Source organism: Diadema setosum, chromosome 8 (assembly GCF_964275005.1).
Source record: "Diadema setosum chromosome 8, eeDiaSeto1, whole genome shotgun sequence".
In the NCBI taxonomy this organism is placed as follows: Eukaryota; Metazoa; Echinodermata; class Echinoidea; order Diadematoida; family Diadematidae; genus Diadema; species Diadema setosum.
Window position 1 is genome coordinate 28,700,257 of NC_092692.1, and position 13,361 is coordinate 28,713,617.

The following is a 13,361-nucleotide window of genomic DNA, read 5'->3' on the forward strand; positions in this document are numbered from 1 at the left end:
AAGTTGTGCTTGCTGCGCAGTGAATGGGACGTAAATCAGGATGTAAATCACCGTAGCAACAACAATGAAGGGATTATCAGATTAAGCAGAAATTATGCATGCTATATTAGCTCATTCTGTCCATGATTAATGCCAACTTTCAGAGCAGTAGCATTATCCTTTCAAAGGTTAATTAAGTTGACGGCGAAGAGAGACTGAAGAATTTTTAAGAAATGAAAGGGGGCTTCGAAAAGACTTACCTAATAACACTACTCTACCGAAAAGGGGTGTAAAAAAAAAAACAACTGCTGAAAACACACTTTCCCATTCGTTCTATAATCCAAAAGAAATGAAAGGGGGCTTCGAAAAGACTTACCTAATAACACTACTCTACCGAAAAGGGGTGTAAAAAAAAAAACAACTGCTGAAAACACACTTTCCCATTCGTTCTATAATCCAAAACTTACGAATGATAAGAAGAATACATATAGTTTGGTTCTTTTTTTTTCAGAAAATATGAAAAACTCGAGATTGACGTGATTGACCCGTTTCACCTTTTATCAGTCCTCGCGTAAAATCGAGCGGTGTGACTTTGTTGGTTTTGTGATGCACGGTCACATATATATGATATATATATATATATATATATATATATATATATATATATATATATATATATATATATATATATATATATATATTCATCTTTGGAAAACATTATTTTGATGATTTCTGTCAAATCTGATATGAATTGGGTCATCACTGTAACTGAGATGAGCAACTTACTGTATTTTTTTTTCTGGGCCTCCACATCTCCCAAACGTACATACTCTTCGAAATTATATGCCCAATCACTTTTGACGGAAATCAGACCGTGGATTTTATAATTGTTTATTCGTCAAATGTTTATGAAAGACTTCTGGGACGACGTACAACGGACGGAAAGGGAAAGTAATAACAAGGAAAAGGATATGGATGATATGTCATTCGGTATTGACTGGGAAGATGCTTACAAAAGTGAAGAGGAAGGATATGTACAAACCATTAGAAGGAATTTAATAGTTGGGATATGAAATGACGAATATGATATTTACACAACTGCCTGTGGAAACCATCTAGTTATCAATAAAGATGGTCCTGCACTGATATTGATATGATTGACGTCCAGAAATGTAACTTCTAACACAATAATTGCTAGACAGGTAAAGAAGAGTACAACTTCGATTAAAAGCACTGGCAATTAGTTATAGCTTCGCTACCAAGTAACAGGTGTAGATTTATATTATCTGATACCAATCCTGTCAAAATTTATGTTATCTGATACCAAACCTGTCAAGGCACAGAGAAATCTCAGATCATACTAATATTTAATCGTGTGTCATTTCAGACAGCCATAATGACTTACGGCGGTTCACACGAGTAGTTTCCAAAAGTAGAAGTCTTTGAACGAATTTCGTTTCCTTGGTCACCAAATTGTGACCGTGATAACTCGCTCCGCGCAAGGTGGCCATATACTGTGGCAGTGACCTGGTTTACGGAAACAGCTATCGCTACAGCTATACCGCGATATTACTGTACATTCTAAAGTTCAGCAAGACGACTTTCTTAGAATACATTATTGTAGTAATCGCGGTGATCTCCCCCCCCCCCCCCCCCCCCCCATTTCACTTAACAACATCATCTTCAATTAGACTGGAAATCTCCGGCACTGCAACGTCTCATTCAATTTAATTCAAATTTTGACGCGTTGCTAAAACCATTCGCAATTGCTGCTGGCACAAAATAGTGTGTCATACATGTATATAATGCCTTTCCATGAGCTGCAAAAATGTCTCGGACACGCTGTTTATCGGCCGATGGGACTTTCAGGTCAAATTACCGCACTTAACCCATAGGGGAAAGAGCTCACTGTCATTAATACCAGGAGCTGATAGAGAAAACAGTCTAATGCATTATTGGTATGATATTTCATTACCCCGCCTCGCTACCAAAACATCAATGGGCAGAGATGATTGGAGAGAGAAAGAGGCTACAGAAAGACGGACAGACAGACAAACAGACAGGGGTGACAAGGATAGACCAGCATGATGTGTCGACGACTGCATCAATATTCAATGTAATATTATGAATTCAAGATACTTCTCTTCAAAATCCTGAAGAATGTGAAATTGTAGAACATAACATAAACTACATACTAGTATTAAGCGTCATCTTTCGCATGGCTGAACAGTGCGCGATATCAATAGCGCACCTAAATAATGCCTGATATTTTCATCATGTTTTTAATGCAACTTACAATCAACTGACCACAAGCATGTCTAATCTCTCGGGTAAATGTTAGACTGTGACCATCATGACCCTGAAGTTTCTTACATCTCGACGTCACTCACCGTTTCAAGTCTAGTTCCGGGCAGGAAAACCCCGAAATACTTTGAATAATTATGGGATAACTTCCCTCCCTATAGCTGACATCAAGCTGACAAATTGGTATCATGAACCCCATTCTGCCGGGAAACGCATTTTCAAGATACCACACGACAACAGCTTTAGAGTAATCGCATTCTTAATCAGCGATCATGATGCGACATTGATGTTAAACTTTACAATCCGTTTCTGAAGCAAACAAGCAAACAAAGGTTATACGTCTGCTCCTGACAGTACAGATTTCAAAGCTAACCTACTTGTGATGAAAATGCGTCTATAGTTGCATTATAGTATGCATTATAACCGCACAACCTGTGCTTGCGCGTTTCGTAGCAATGAAGCGTTGTCATGGCAATATTATACGGACATGTACACACACACACACACACACACACACACACACACACACACACATATATATATATATATATATATATATACATATATATATATATATATATATATATAATTTAAAAAAGTAAATTGATATGATAAAAATATATGTAATTACACGTCAGAAAAGTATCCACACCTCCGGAAGATCGGCTAAGCCTCCTGCTCTGACCAACATAAGGGATTAGTAACAAAAACCAAATAGTTATCCCCGGCATGTAATAGCCATAGCTGTTATTTCCTATCATCTGTCTATTACACTAACAAGCTAGGAAGAACCGAATGACGATGGGCATGTATACATGTTTTATTCTCATTTTCTCTTGCTGCATAAAAAACGTAGATAAAAAGAAGAGGAGGAAGCTCCAAAGTAAATTCAATCAACGCAGCTGGCAAGAAACGAATGTGCTTCCTTCTTCAGCCCGCCAGAATAGACTAAAGGAGATCAACTTGATGGAGATCATTACGGAAACCGAACCAAGGGAAGCGCTAAGTGGGAGAAGCTCCCACTGTGGACTGGCGGGAGGGGTGGGGTGGAAAGAGGCAGGCTGAAAAGATTGGGGGGGGGGGTAGCGTAATAGACACACCCCAGTATTCCGCACTCGGCAGAGACGAGAGAGGCGGAGGACGGGCTCTGCACTCTCCGTTGTCATGGCGACGTCTTCAGACAGCTGCTTGCCTGCACTTCTGTATAATCTTATCGTCATGTTCATGTAAGTTATGAGGCGTGGAGACATCGTATCCCTCCACAATTGCAAATCAGCAGATCAGTCATTATAATAGGGAAAATTTTCACTTGGATACCAAGAATCTCATTTTGACCACCACGACATTCACATCTACAGTTGACGAAGATATGGTCCGAAATGACGTGTCAGTATAACGTGTCCTTATAACGTGTTCATTGAGTGATGAGGCATTAAGATTGCGTTTCACACCTACTCCTAGAGAGCCCGTCTATAACTTAGACCGGGAAAAAAAGAAACTTAGGGGATTACGTTAGCATTTTTTTTTTTTTTTTTGTTCAAGTTCGAGGCCAATTTTACGACTGGTTATCGATCAAAACTGTAATAGATCCTTACGAGCTAAGTAGGTGTTGGATTATGGAAAATTCATCAAAACATTGTCATGACACTTCCCTTTTCCCTTGCGGATTTCTTCCATTCACTCTCCTTCTCAATCATTCTGTCAGTCGAAGAAAAAATACGCCGGGAACAAAAACTAAAACTGTGAGTGATACCACTTTCACATCTACCGTAGAAAGCGAATTCCGGAGGGAAGGAGAGTATTTTCATGTTTGTAAAAAAAAAAAAAACCCAATATTATTTTGATGCCAATCAACAAGGCAGTTAGTGTAAAGAGGTATATTCATATTCATATAAGCTAACAAGAATACGCCGGAAACTAAAACAAAATTGTGAGTACTACCACGTTCATATCTACACCAGAAAGGCAATTATGGAATGTAGATTATTTCATGTTTATACAACAACAACAAAAAAACCCCGCAATATTCTTTTGATGCCAATCTACAAGACAGCTAGTGTAAGAGGAATATTCATACAAGATTACAAGAGAACAATTACTACAAAAGTTTCAAAAAGAGGGCCAATAAAGCACTTGCAATCATGATATTGTAACTATACAGAAAGATAGCTGAAAGAGCTGCGATCGTACCATTAACGCTTTGGTCTTGATTTTTGTAGATACAATTATGACTTTGTTAGTCCAGCAACCAATATAGGTTTTCGGTATACCATGTGCCTCTCTCTCTACATGTGCATTCTATATTTACATGGCTGAGCTGGAAATGGCGAAATCGAGCGGAGTTACATGGACGATGACGCTTTTTTGGGGTGACGAGATACTTTCGGTGATGTAGGCAGGTGCTATAATTATAGTCCATGTCTTGGGGGAAGTGCACAGGTGAAATCCTGCGTGTAAAGAGATGGAGAATGTGGGGCAAAATTAGGAGGGGCATAGCACGAGTGATAGTCATATAGTTTATATCTAACATACATATGCCTAATCTAATTGCCAATATCAATCCCCAAGATCGAATATACATATATTTCTATGTATTTTGATACTTTTTTTGTTCAAGGAAATAGTTTCTTTGGAAGGCGTTTGGGAGGCGTTTCTAGGATATGAGTTTCAGGTTGTGAAGTTCGAGTGGAAAGGAATGGCGGTATCCTCTACTCATCGTCTGGCTCGTTCTACCACTTCACACGCTGATGGTCCGTCTTTGCTATTATACTTTCAATACTTCTCAGCGAGAGATCTCATCTCTTACAACTTCTCTATTCCCCCTTCATTCAAACTCAAACCATTTTTTTTTTTTTGTTCCCCCAACTCATGAGATAAAGTTTTTGTACTGTTTTCTTGATAAGCTTGTTAGTATCTTCATGTGCATTCTATATTTACATGGAGAGATTGTCCTAGACGAGGGCTGAGCGGACAGAAAAAGTTCGATCTTCGCGATTGATATTGGTAATTGGATCAGGTGCTAGCTGGAAATGGCGAAATCGAGCGGAGTTACATGGACGATGACGCTTTTTTGGGGTGACGAGATACTTTCGGTGATGTAGGCAGGTGCTATAATTATAGTCCATGTCTTGGGGGAAGTGCACAGGTGAAATCCTGCGTGTAAAGAGATGGAGAATGTGGGGCAAAATTAGGAGGGGCATAGCACGAGTGATAGTCATATAGTTTATATCTAACATACATATGCCTAATCTAATTGCCAATATCAATCCCCAAGATCGAATATACATATATTTCTATGTATTTTGATACTTTTTTTGTTCAAGGAAATAGTTTCTTTGGACGTCGGTGCACTTGTTCAGTGGTTATTTGGAATGTAATTGAATACAGATCGAAATCGAATCTGAAGCAAATTATCCTACACGTCGATACCTAGATCACCGCGTCGACAAGGTTATATACGATTAGCAGGAGACTCATCACGTCCCTTCAGCTGTGAGATAAATGAAGAATTCTCTTCTGTTGTCTATCTTTTTTTCTTTCTCGTTTTAGATGCGTTGTGAGCACGACAGGATTATGACTGCAGCCTAGAAATGTTTCTGCATGTGCGCTTTAAAGGCAGATGCCAAACATTAATGATTGTATTGGTCTTTTTCTGAGGACACACCTTTGGTCCTTTTTTTGAGGACACACCTTTATTTATTTATTATTATTTTTTTTTTTGAAGATGTAAGTTCGTGCAGAGGGCGATTCTGTCATTGAGTAAGGACGCTCCAATAAAGTTTCTGATTCACATCATGAAATAAGAAAAAAAAAGATGCAAATCGTAAGGAACTTATTAGCATGTTTCTATGTACACGATGTAGGTTCATGAGTGTGTAGGTCATATAATATATATAATGTACGTTAAACGTTAAATGTATAATATGTATGTACATCATTCGATGTACAGGCCTGCACTATACTCTACGGAATCCCTTGTTGAATATTTTCCACTCAAATTATCTCATGTGCAGATATCAACGGCGTACAGCACTTTCCCTACGGGAGAAAGGACATAAGTCATAGCCGAACAGGAAAACAAGATGTCTAAAACATACGTTAGCAATGAGAAGACAGTTACATTCGAAAGGGTGCATCCTTGTCGCTCCAGAAACATATTCTCCTTTAAGACAGTTTGCGGGAGGGAACTTGAATCCTTCCACTTATGGAGGGCAGGAAATGTAAATAAAAGTCGACAATGATACCTCCAAAAAAACTGGAGAGCTCAAATTTGCCCTATCAGCGCAAGAATGATAGGCCGACTCGTTGCCCAAAATCCCCCCCCCCCCTTCCCCGCATTATCCTTTTCCTTCTCCAAGCTGCCTATTTTAAAGTGACCATTCTCAATCAAGGGAAAATCACAACCGGCTGTAATCAGCTGCTGGCGGTTGAAAAACGAGGTCAGTTCAGCAGGTTCGAAGGACACTCTGCCGCTTGAGAAGTCATTCCCCTTATACGTTCGTAGGGATTGTCCTTTTCTTAAATAGGCGGATCTGTAATCACGTTAATCCCACATTTATAAGATATCAATAATAGATATACAATAATATGAACTAATATAATATCATACATACATATACATGTATATATACATATTATATATATATATACATTTATATAATATATATACATATCCATATACTAATATATATATATATATATTATATATATATATGTGTGTATATATATATATATATATATATATATATATATATATCCATATATATATATATATATGTGTATATATATACATATATATATACATATATATATATATATATATATATATATATATATATATATATATATATAAAATAACATGAAAGAATACATTAATGTGTGTATATACGTGTTTCTGTATCTGTCTAGTATGATCAGATATTCGGGCATTCATGTTTGTAAGTACATATAAATGTAAAAACACACATTAAGTGGAGAGCTGGTAAAATGTTGGTACATAAAGAAAATAATTCCTGCATTTTAACACAGATGCAGTTCAAGATCTTGTATTAGGTGACATAGAAGGGTGACATAAAGACTTAAATCTGTTTTGATGGTTCACGAACTTGGTTCGCAACATTTCCTTCTTCCACCCATGCACAGGTAGGCAGTTTGCGTATTTCATGACACTATTTGAAAAGTTTTGAACGAAGGTAAATAATGGTTAATGACCTGGTTGAGGAATGACTCCAAGCTGGATAGGAAATTTATGGTGCCGTCGTAAGATAAATTCTCACCGTGCGACCATAATTTTCTTCTCCTGCGCTTTTCCCTCGTTTACACGAAAGGATGTAAGGTTGTCTAGGGAATTCGGGGGGGGGGAGGCGTTTCTAGGATATGAGTTTCAGGTTGTGAAGTTCGAGTGGAAAGGAATGGCGGTATCCTCTACTCATCGTCTGGCTCGTTCTACCACTTCACACGCTGATGGTCCGTCTTTGCTATTATACTTTCAATACTTCTCAGCGAGAGATCTCATCTCTTACAACTTCTCTATTCCCCCTTCATTCAAACTCAAACCATTTTTTTTTTTTGTTCCCCCAACTCATGAGATAAAGTTTTTGTACTGTTTTCTTGATAAGCTTGTTAGTATCTTCATGTGTATTTTTTTTTAACGACGCCATCACTAATTTTATGACACTTTCAATCTATACGTTCTTTTCTTTCTCCTGCAGTCTTTTGTAGTCTGTTCTTATTCTATGTTTTTTTTTTTCAACCTACGTTTGCTTTCCTGTCACTTCGTTTGACTTCCCTCACTCTTGCTTTTATGTCATTTCCTTCTCGATGACGCAATAGCAGAAACTATCGCACCAAAACAGTCACAAACACTTTGGCGAAACGGAGAGGGAAATACATGAAAACTTCACATGACAAAAGTGATGTCCAATGATACATCTCTTCCGGATATAAGAGAGACGGGAGAGGGCCCTGTTGATATTACTCTCCTCCTTTAACTCTCACCTATCAGCTGCCTGTATATGTCAATTCACTTCTCCTCCAGCTCACTTCTGCAAAAGTTTGAAACCTCATCCTTAATTGAAACCCGTGTAACTGTAAACCATCAGATCTCCATTGAAGTTTCCCCCCCCCCCCTCTCTCTCCATCTCTCTTGATTTTTTCCACCCTCGGTGTTGTGGAAATAATCTGCCATTAGGCTGGCTTCAAGTGACGGGGGTAATAGCGTAGTAGTATTGGAGAGTGCTATATGTAAGTACACCGCGAAGTGTTGACGAGGCGCTATGCTATAAACCAAGTATCCTAGTTCTGTCTCTCGCTCTTACAAAAACTTGTAGCTACCTTGACCCCAACGAATTCTCACCATCACACATGTCTCCGATTTGGTGAGTGCACTTTCTTATGTAATGCATGCACGAGTTTCCCTTTCCATCCTTCCGGTAACTACCTCTATCTCGAATCACACTCTACCACCCCCATTCCCTGCAACCACTCACTCCCGGAGATCGACAACTACACATAATGTGCTTGTAATCCCCCTTTCCATTTTACTTCTTTCTCAAATCATCATCTTGTCTCGCTCCCCCCCCCCCCCGCCTCCTCGTCTATGATGTATACTCAATCCTAATTTTGTTGTTGTTATCGTTATTATTTCTGTATATCCGTTTAGAAACGCCAGTGATAAGCGCCATATAATTGTTATTTATTAAGTATACTGTATATATATATATATATATATATATATATATATATATATATATATGTATGTATACATATATTTATATATACACATATATATGTATATATATATATATATATATATATATATATATATATATATATATATGTTGAGAATTCACATTTTGGCTCCACGAAGAAATGAAGAAATAAACTGGTAATGCATTTTTTGGCCATAAAGCACGAGTTTATTCGACTCGAATTTTCAGCGGCCTCCGCTGTCAAGACTCCTGAAGAAGGCGGAGGCCGCTGAAAATTCGAGTCCAATAAACTCATGCTTTATTGGCCAAAATGCATTACTAGTTTATTTCCTCATTTCTACATGTATATGTATATGTACATATACATATATATACATATATTTATACACACTGCTGTGAGAGCAATCTTGTTCATCTGAAGGCTGAGTGACATTGTGGTTTTCCCCTTCTTTTATCTTCATTTCCACGGAAGATATTCCTTTTTAGCGCTTCTGTTGTTTTTTTTCCCCGTGGAGGGATAAAATCATATCTACTCGAGCAATACATGCAGCGTCACACCAAACAACCGTGAAACAAATCTGACATAGAGTGTATGACTTACCGTTAGCCGTGCCGATGTGATGGGAAACTGTTTGTCCGTGGCACGAGATTTGCGTTGTCAGGACAACAGAATCTGATGCAGAAAGGACGGGGAGACCCCTCCATGAGATCGCTACTGACACCAAGAGTGTCTTCATCTCACAGAACTCTTATCTATCACTACCTCATGTGCTCTTGCAGCTCATACGGTGTGCGTTCATAACATCACGGACTTGGTCGAATAAAATCAAGGCGCGAGGGTATACACTGTATAGGGTTATTTCCAATATTTCGACAGTACTAAATCGTTTATGATGCGTGTACAGTGCTCTAATTCTATACGATAAAATCAAAGAAACGCTCCCTCTGAACGTGCCAGGATTACGTTTAAGACCACGTATGATTACTACGGTGGAGCGCATCCGATATGATGGTGCGGCTTGCTCATTACATTGCAGTACCCCCCCCCCCCCGGCCTTTCCTTCCCCTGCCCTCAACTTCCTCCCCTCCCTAACAATCTCCTACCTTATACCCCACACTCCAGCTCAATCTCCCCCACCCTCGATTCCAGCACCCCTTCGTCACGCTTCAATAATCTTCACAATTTCTTCTCCTCTTTCTTCTCCCAAACACGCTCCTTATTTTCCCCCTACCCTCCAACCCAATCTCCCCACCCTGCACTCCAGTACCCCTTCGTCAAGCTTTATACTCTTCAAAATCTCTTCCCCTCCCTCCCTCCATCTCTCCCAGACGCCCTCTTTCCTTTTTCTCTACCCCAGCTCCTTCTCCCGTCGTTTTTATTATCTTCATTAGACTTTATTTTCTCAATCTCCTTAACTTTCTCCTCTCCCTACCCTCCTCAACTTCCTTACCCTACATCTCCAACCTCGACTTCCATTCCCCACTTTTTTAAAACATGATAATAACATTGTTTTCTTTATCCAGGGTAGCCTCTTCACAGAGTTGGCACTGATCTACCAAAAGACCTTGCATTATCATTACTGTATAGCGTTGCCAGGTTAACATTTAAACAACTAGGCCCTGCCGCATACAAAGATGCAATCAATCAGGTCAGGTATCAGCCAATCAGAATTGAGTATTCAGAGACTCATGTTTGATTTTCTGACCCATGTTACTTTGTTCTCAACTTTTATGCAACAGAGCCCTGGGGAGAGAGGAACATGGCGGGTAAAAACATTTTGCACTTTGCCCAAGGACGTCGGGTACGCACTACGTATGGACTAGGTTCGAACTAGGGACCTCGATTGGGGGTCAGGAGTCTTATCCTCTACCCCATAGTACCCATTTTTACCAGGCTTACCCTGTACACGATCTCCTTCCTGATCACCTTCCCTCCCTATACCCCTCCATCCCCCAATATTCCATCATCCACCCACCTCTTCACCAAGGTCTCTCTTTTCATGTCCTATTTTCCGCGCGACACCCAATAGCTCGCTCTTCAACCACAATACATGTATACCATCCCCATCCTCCCTCACCCGTTCACCTCTTCACACCAAATATCCTCTTCCCAAATCTTTACCCTCAGGGATATGTCTCGTCCCCGGGGCTCTTTTATAAGTCTAGTCTCCACTGACAAACAGATACAATGTCACAGAAATCGGTCGTCACCATTCCGTGGAGATATGAGATCGCCGGGTGAACCAGGCGGGCATCGCTGGGGACTTGGGCTGATGTATACCTCCATCCTTACCCACATTGATAACACATTACCTGTCCCACAGGATGTAACGAGTATATCCTCTTTGCACTCTGAATTCCGTTGGAACAGACACACGCAAACAAGTAGATCATTTTACACAACACATATATACAGGTAAGGTCCTAAACAGACGAACACATACACAAAATGAATGTGTTTACGAAGGCCTGCACACAAAACACGCACAATCGTTTAGCATGCATAGAAACAGACAGTTACACACATGCACACACACATACATACAGATACAGACAAAGACAAACAGACACACACATACATACATACATACACAAACACAATCTACATAGACACAAGTCTCCTCATTCCTTCCTGGATGTTGCTTTCGGCTGATTTACAATATACAGGCAAAGAAAAACACATATTGGCACATACAAACAAATAACATACCGCCAAAGAAAGCGGCACAAAGCGATACAGGCATACGAGATTTAGAATGCTTTCAAAAACAGCCATTCGCCCAAGGTATGTCCTTTTTTTTCTACATAGTCTGTGGCCTGCTCGGTTCAAACAAGGACAATTTGAATTCTATCACGGAGCATTGATAGTATGTTACATCGAGTCCCGTCCCAACCCTGACAGAAATAATAGAGCAAATATAGCGACCAAATCCTTGTGCATTGCTCGCCGTTATCATGTAGGCATACAATTTGTTGTAGCACAAGTTAGTGGGAGTTTGCTAAACAAAAGGGGAGGAGTAGAGAAACCTACTCATAATAATAATAATAATAATAATAACAATAATAATAATAATAATAATAATAATAATAATAATAATAATAATAATAATAAAATCGGTCTAGACCAAAGCCCGGATATGTTCAAACCAATGTTGTATTTTTTTACGTCATTAAAACGAGAGAAAAAAATATCCAAGGTGTGGATTAACTCTAACCGCGTGGATCAGATAAAGAACCATGCATGTTCACAAATACTGGTCTCTCCGTCAATTGAAAAAAAAAATGCACTCTTTTGTTGGCGTAAGGTTGCCCCATGTTCTTAATACGAAAGAAAGTGACAATTTATTGCGCTGGTAATGAGCTTTAGTAGAAGTTAATTTTATCAAAGAATTAACCTAGTATACTTTGTCGACATTGAATTCTAATAATTCACAACTACTTTTTTTTTTCAAGAACACTACTGAATAAATTTGAGAAAGAAAAATCCGCTTTCAGCATTTTAACCTAACCTTTGACCCTTCACGTTTGATCATATGACCCTGCAATTCCCATGAGAATCATTGTCAGGCAGTATATGCATATGTGATAAGTTTCATGAAGATACCATTTCCGAGATATGGAGAAGAAAAGTAAACATTTACCATTATGGTCGAGTGACAATGATTGTCACTCGACCATAGACCTTTGACCCCATGGCCCTAAACTTTCCCTAAAGAATCTTCATCTGGCAATGTATGCACTAAGTTTCAAGAAGAAACCTTCAGGCAATACAGGTATGGGCGAAATAATGAAATTTTACGTATTTGACCTCGAGCATGTGCAGCAACCCGAGATAAAAAAAATCACAGAGTGCCGATGTAGTTCACCCTGCATAAAGTTTGCAAAGGGTATACCAGCTGTTTACATGTACTAACTTCAACGTACCCAAACAAACTTCCTGTGTTGAGGATGTACCAAACACCAAGCAACAACAACAACAACAGCAACAACAACAACAACAAAGTTACTTACATATTGATCAGTAGGGCTATAACAGCGCAATGTGTGAAAGACGTAGAGATTTTGTGTAGCGCGCCGCCCACTGCTGGACGACGCGACGGTGACACCAATAGGTGGCGCCATTTAACGAGAGCTTTGCCTGCAGTCTAAATAATTGACGAGGCCGAAGTGACCAAATATCCGTGACATGGGTGTTTAATGAAGACCATACATCAAATGCGACTCATTCCCATTGAGGGTTGTTATGCTCAGTTTAACAATAAAACAAACGAATAATGAACAGCGAAATATAGGGATAAGATGAGAAGGACTGGACATTCCCACAACACATTCTGGTCGTGTGCCTGTGCCTACATTGAATATACACTA

General features: G+C 39.2%; 1 protein-coding gene across 1 annotated transcript in view; it reads right to left on the reverse strand.

Moving 5' to 3' along the window:
• The window catches only part of LOC140232187 (endonuclease V-like), a 75,384-nt gene that overhangs the window by 1,549 nt on the left and 60,474 nt on the right, over nt 1-13,361 (reverse strand). The gene's annotated exons all lie outside the window — the stretch shown is intronic.